Source organism: Octodon degus, unplaced genomic scaffold, assembly GCF_000260255.1.
Source record: "Octodon degus isolate 3935 unplaced genomic scaffold, OctDeg1.0 scaffold00006, whole genome shotgun sequence".
Taxonomy (NCBI): Eukaryota; Metazoa; Chordata; class Mammalia; order Rodentia; family Octodontidae; genus Octodon; species Octodon degus.
In genome coordinates this window covers 9682692-9690078 of record NW_004524582.1, presented here as the reverse complement: position 1 = coordinate 9690078, position 7387 = coordinate 9682692, and the positions used below count along the sequence as shown (strand labels likewise).

Here is a 7387-nt window from a genome sequence, read left to right as displayed (position 1 = left end):
ATGTGTCTCTTACATTGGTGCACTGAGAAAAAAACATCCGTTCTATGTAAATCTTCCTGCAAGCACATATCTTCCACAGAGTCATATAGAGAGTACAGAAATTCAAGTTCAAGGATGTTGTACAAAACTCTCAACCAGTAAAAACTTTCTGAAAGCATCTTAGTTATGTAAATGAAGGAAAAACCAAGAGACAGACATCAAAGGATAGTACATTCACATGACTGGCTTCTGTGCCAACGCACCCTGCCTGGATCCTGGAGCAGAAACAGATGTTATTGAACAAGAGAGGAAAAGCAATAGTGTATCACTTCTTCACTTGCTAAACCAAGGTGTTGCAAAGGTGAATTCTAGAACTTCTGGGACATGATAGAATCAAGGGAAATAATATCTGTGAATAGCAACAAAATTATTTTATTTTATTTTTGTGGTGTCATCACATTTATTTAGATTTTCAAACAGAAAAAGAGTAGATTTATGCCTATCTTTCCAAAGTAAGAGACCTAGGCCTGTGTCCAAAGATTTCCACTGAGCAATTCCTCCTGTACAAGGGGGTCTGAGTCATCTTCAACCAGCAATTAAAAAGTAAAATATGAATGTTTTTTTTTAATTAAGTCAAATACTTCAGTATCACAAATACAACATTAAACTTCAAGAAATATACTGCTAATTTGAAGTGAGCATTTATTTGTCTACAGTCACAACATGTAAACCAACCCAGAAGAGAAGTTGGAATCTGTTTCCCTAGTACAACACACTGAGGAGACGCCACCACGGGGGCCCCTTTAAAGGGTGAATGTAAAAGTAATATGATGAGTTAATGTAAAACTAAATGCAAAAAGTTACTCTGCTCAACTTTCTCTGAGCCTGCTTCCTTGTAAGACCAGAAGGAGTCTTGGTGTACCATTGATAAATCATCAATAGACTAAGACTTCCCAAAAAACAATGCTCCCAGAAAAAATATACGCTGAATAATGGTCATGCTGTCCCTAAAGGTACTGTTCTATGTTAAATGACAAATTTGTTTGCCAAACAGGATGCAGTTTCTACCTTTAAAAACCTCTATAGTCCTAAGGCTCCTGACCATTTGTCCTCTCCTGTGTGAGTATGGTCGAGCAGTCCCGGCCCGGTAATAAAAGGCTCATAGTTAGATTTTAATTTGGACTCAGATCTGGTTTCTATGTTGAGAACCCATAACAGCTCGCTCGGCAGCTGTGCCACTACTCCTCCTGGCCAGCACGTGTAGGCCATGAAGCAAGCACTGAGTCTCTTGAGGACAAGGGGATGCCCTGGTCTCACAATCTCAAAGCCCAAAAAATCTGAAGGTCCGGAGCAAGGCAGCTCTGTCCTCCTGGTTCTTATGGAAGCAAATGAAGATGTGGTCAGCATTGAGCTGCTCCTCTGTGAACCCAAGAAGAGCTGCAAAGCTGTCTTTGCTCCCCTTGGGCAGAAGGCTGCCTGGGATCTCAACATGTAGGCGCTCCACACGGGTCTCCAGGTAATGTGTTTGGCATCTGTGAGCCTGGACTGGATTTTTAGAATCCTTATCTTGTTACTAGACATTAGCTCCTCTGTTACATTCAGCCGATAATCAGAGTAAAAGAGTTAGCTGAAAGATTGTGATCCATCCTGACTAGTCCCTCGCCCACCTGGGATCTTCAGGGGTGGGGGAGGGGCATCAGAGCACCACCTAGGTCCTGGACCCCGGTGACTCCAGCAACTGAGGGAGACCCTGGAACTATTGCTGTTGCGGCCGCCGAGGCCACGCAGACTAAAAAGCGGCTCGGCGTGGCTGGTGTGAATGGTGGCTCTAGGTTCATCCCCTTCCTTCTCTCTGGCGAAGCAGTGGCTGTTGAGGATCCGCTGCGGGGAGGATTTCACCATCCTGCCGCTGGTGTCCGAAACCAGGAAAATCTCACTGTGCCTCTCTGCGCTGCCACCGCTGCTCGCCGCTGGTGACAAAATTATTTTAATTTAAAAATTTCTAGATAATCAAATCATCAGTTAGGTTAATATGAATTATCATGACTCAGTTTAAATGATAACTTTTGTACACATATTATTTGACCAAATTTTTTCCATTCTTTCTTCTTCCAAAAGTAAACCACTAGCTTGGGTGGTCCACGGAACAAGCAGAAGTTATGTATTGGAAATCAGTGCCTTTTGTCTCTATTTCTTTTCTACCAACATGTCTTTCACTTATTTTCCCTAAGCTTGTAGTTTTTTTCCCTACCATTTTCTCAAAATTCATAGATCAGCTTTAGGGGTATAAGATAAAATATAAGACAGGATTATTATACAAACAAGGAATTCAAACACATCCAGGATTTGAACACAGCAGTTCAACAGTTATTTGGTGAAAGTCATGGAGCTTTCTAAAAACCAATGAGTGATGAATATTTTACCTACCGATTTTCACTGTGTGGGTGAACCAGCCTAACTATAGAACTCTTCTGTGCTCTCCAGATGGCATATATCTTCTTTAAACCCTCCAAAAATCCCTGTTGAAAAGAGTCCTAAGGTTTTCTAAATCACTCGCATGCCACTGGAAGTTCTTTGAGATGACAGATATATTTCATCACCACTGTCATTTGAGAAGAAGTATGAGAGGTCTTCCAAAGGCTTTCAAGTCATGTCAACATAATTCTTTTTCTCTGTTATCCTTCTATCTTTTTAAGACCAATATTTAATACATAATAGCTACCTTGTATCTGCAACCAATATCCTTAGCAGAATTTATAGCTGTAGGTAGTTTTTTTCAAGAGTAACTTATATAAAAGTAGAAAATGAGAAATGAACATACTTTATTTTCTATCACTATCTAAAAACTTAATATTCTTGTTTTCACTTTTTTGTGACATTAAAACATATTTAACCTGGTATGTATTTGAAATGTTTTGATATTCTTTTTAGTGAATGCAATTTTCTTATGAACTAGTCACTCCAGCATCATAGGGACAAAGTATCTAATGACTTCATCTTAAATTAAGGGCAGGGTTACATTAGCTCATAGTTTCAGTGGGATCAGTCCATGGTAAATCAGCTTCAAGACAGAAAACACAGAGCAGAATGTCAGGGCAGAGGAGAGCTGCCCATGGTATGGTGGACAGAAAGCAGAAGGAGGAGGAGTGAGGAAGAGCTTGGGACAAGAATAGAAGCTTCCAGGTCACACCTCCTGTGATGCACCTTCAGCCAGACTCCCACATTCTGACTACACACTCAGCTACTGAGCTTTTTAATAGATAAATCCACCACTGAGGACCCTGCTGCCACAATGCAGGGACATTATAAACATCTCTTTCACAAATTTTAATTTTGAAAGACTTTTGAAAGATATTTTAGATGTAACCTATTATACCACAGTAGTGTAAACTATTCTAATAGCTACAGTTATTGTCTGACATATTTTTTGTCTCCTTTGACAGGCATTATATCTCTCTGATACATATATTTTCTTCTTTATGTTATTTATATTCCTACACAAATTGTGTTTCCATATTAGATTATGAATTTCATATTTATAACTGCTTATATCTTATCTAACATCATATATAATTGATAATCTTAGAACATACTAGAATATATTTATTGAAAGTAATTAAAGAAATGAATTTATGTATTTCTTAGGCAGGGTTTCACTATACAGTTTAGGTGGGCCTCAAACTCATTTTGTAGTCCAGGATGACCTCATATTCACAGTGATCCTCCTGCCTCATCCTCCCAAGTGCTGGGATTACAGGCATGTGCCACCAAAACTGCTTTTATTTAGTTTTGTTCTTTCTTTGGCAACAAAAAATGCTATAATTCTCCACTTACTGTCCTATTTTCATATTTATTCATCTTTTTTTCAAAGTACATACAGCTCCTTCCATCAAGGGATAGACCACATTTTGCCACCCCTTGAATCTGAACTGATCCTGTGAATCATTGGAAAGTCAACATATGGGAGAGGTTCCAATTCCTACTGCTTGAGAAAACATAGGCAATCTATCTCTTACTCTCCCCCTCTCTTTTTCTCTCTCCTTTTTCTCCTCTTTCCTCTCATTTTCTTGCTTTCTTTTTCTCCACTCCAACCCACATCTTGTGAGCAAGATTTACTTGGCCTGCTGGAGGAAAAGGGGAAGAGAAGCAAAACCAATTGAGGTGATCATAGATCGGCTACCTGCTACCCACTACTGGTCACCACTTGATCACATGTTCAAGAAGGAGCGCAGCCAACAGCCTAGCCAAATCTGAATAAATAAGAACTTTCAAGGAGGTCAATTGACTTGTAAGCAAAATTTAATAAACATATTTTGTTGCATGATGTTGATGTTGTTGTTACATAGCATTATAGTGGCAATAGATGCAAATATAGAAGAGAATAACAGAAGAGTTTGCATTAAAATTGTCTATAGTATAGATGAATTTGTGGTACTGACTTCACAGCAGTCTGCCTTACCAAATTCTCCTTTCACTATAAGTCCTTAGTCGACACATCAGTATTGTTCAGTAGAACAATGATCATAGCTTAGTAAATGCAAAGTGAATGTGTATTTTTTAAATTCCTAGTCAAAGTCTGTGCTTTGGAAATATATATATATATATATATATATATGTTCTGATTCATAAACTCCTCTTTTCTTTGTTTACAATATTTTCTCCAGGGTCTTTTGCTAACCCATATCCCATGTGTTTCTAGAACCCCACAGATGAAAAAGTGGTGGTGTCACAAATGCAAATTTATTTACACAAAGGTTGTAGCAAAAGCCATAAGTGATTAGGTGGCATCTGCTGACTCTGTGGTACAAGATTGTTTCCATTCATACCCTGCAGATTTATGTCATCAGCTTTACTAGTAAGCCACTTCATAGGCTGACCGTTAGTATGTAAATTCATTTTAATCTTGACCACCGACTATCAAATGCAGTCAAATAATCCTCGCTTACTTTTTAAAAAGTAACTATAAAAGTCAACGACACAGAGAAGCACTGGGAAAATCTTGTTCATCATGTCCTTTAGGAATCTACATTGAATTTGAAGGCAATCCTATCAGGTTGAGATGTATAATATCGAAAGTTGATTTTCAGAGGTAAATGACAGTTTGCCTTCTGTCCTGTCCTTGTCTAGTTGTCAAGATTCAGATTGTGACATCTCATCTTGTGTCAAGCAACCAGCTGATTTAGCTAGTCTACATCATTAGTAACACTTACTCTAGAAAGATGAAACAGTCTTATTTGTTATAATAGTTCCTTTGTAGAGAACTGTTGTGTGTGCCAGGTATGCAGACCATCTTGGAAGTCAGAAGTAACAAATACTTAAGCAGTGTTATAATGCTAAGAATAAGTGGCATTAGTCTAGCAGTTTACAGCTCTTAATTTTGATACTGTAAGAAAGGAAGGTGAGGAATATGACAAGGTGTTGCCACATTTTGACTGATTGGTTCTTCTTTCTCTGTCCATGTCACATAAATTTTAGCATTTAATTTCTCTTTGGCTCCCTTGTCTCACCCATCAAAAGCTGTGTCTGTTCTCCACACATTTAAACTTTATTAAGTGTCTGATATATATGAGACATCATACTTGTTATTTTCTTATTCTATCCTAGAAATAACTCTGTAAGTTTGATGTTTCATGTCCACACTGGACATGAAAAAAAGAGAGTAAAATTATGTTTAATAGCTTAAATTAAAAAAAGTATTACAGTGTTTAATTAGTCTGTGATTTGCATCAACTCATGAAGCAACTCATGATGTGCATCAACTCATATTTCAGTACTGTAAAATATTATGTAATTTGGCCATGGTTAAATTAATTTTTTTTGTTTTATGTAGAATGACCAACCTTCTGGAATCACATTATATCAGAAAAGGTCTCTAACATACAGTGGTGTAGCACATCTGTTCTGCACCATTTTACATTATCATTAGTAATTATTTTCAATTGGAATAGACATAAGCTTATCCATAAAGAAAACATATCAAATCTCTTCCTTTGGAGAAATCAAGTATACTGGCCATGATATGATACACATGTTATTCTGAATTCAACCACATAGATCTATAATTTATGCCTTCTCCATGATCTATTTCAACGTATTTGAAATTATCAGTTTGTCTACCATATGAATTTGTAGAATATATATATTGTTCGCACTAAAAATTGCTGCTATTGTGATGTCTCAACACATCTAAGAGTGACTGATTATGCTATATTTTTCTTCCTCATGAAGCCATCTCCAAATCCATCTGCTTTTACAGCCCATTCACCTTATAAGGCTGGAGCACCTAGACTTACATACTGTGATCCTGAGCTATGTCAACACTCAGATTATTGACAACAACAATAATACTAATAAAATTGTAGTGATTATCTGATACAAAGTAGAACTCAACAAAAGCTATTATATGTCACTATTATAACTGTTAAAAATATTATGTACAGGTGCTGGGGAGATGGCTCAGTAGAATAAGCTCTCCCTTGGCAAGTGCAAGGGTCTGAGTTCAATCCCTGGTTCTGCCAAAAAAACCCAAAACAAACAAACAAACAAACTATATAGATATAGATAGATAGATATAGATAGAGATATAAACTTTTTCATTCAATCAAAAAATCAAATTTAAATTATTTCTAATTTTTCTTATTAGTATGTTTATAATAGAAACATCTATTCTGGTAAATTTTACATTCACCTATCACATTCTGATACTTTTATATTTTGTTTTCCTCTACAGAGAATACCTTAATTCTATATATTTATACCACACAGATTGGACTCATAATGATCTTCCTGTTTTCAGCATCCCAAGTGCTGGGATTACAGGCATGGCCTGCCAGGCATTGAACTCCAGTTGCTGCATCTGCCTAAGCAGGCGTTTTTGTCCACTAAGCTATATGCATGGCCCCTGCTGTTATGTATAGATAACACATTTTCTTCATCTTATTCATCTGTTAGTAGATATACTGGCTGCTTCTAGCCTTTAGCTATTATGAATTGTATTGCTATCAATTTGATACAGACATATTGCTGCCAAATGATGTCTTTAATTCAGATACCTAGAAGGGGGTACTGTGGGTCATAAAGAATCTTTAATTTTATTAGTTTTTGATAAATGTCCTTAGTGATCCCATACTGGTTGCATGAGTTTACAGCCCCAAAAACAGGGCAACAAGGGTCTGTACCTCTACAGCCTACAATTATTATTCTTTGACATTTGGATGATTGTCAGTCTTTCCAATGTAAGACAGAATCTTAGTGTTTTTTTCATTTTCATTTCTGTAAAGGCCAGAGACACTGAACATTTTTTCATATAATTATTTGCCTCTTTATCTTGCCTTATAAAAAGTTATTATACTTCAGGCTTCTTAAATAGAAGACATGTGATAGACAGAACAGAATATAAAAAATATTA

General features: G+C 36.9%; 1 pseudogene; it reads right to left on the bottom strand.

The window, feature by feature from the left end:
- The window catches only part of LOC101585894, a 23206-nt pseudogene extending 21325 nt beyond the window's left edge, over nucleotides 1–1881 (bottom strand).
- Nucleotides 1882–7387: the final 5506 nt, after the last annotated feature.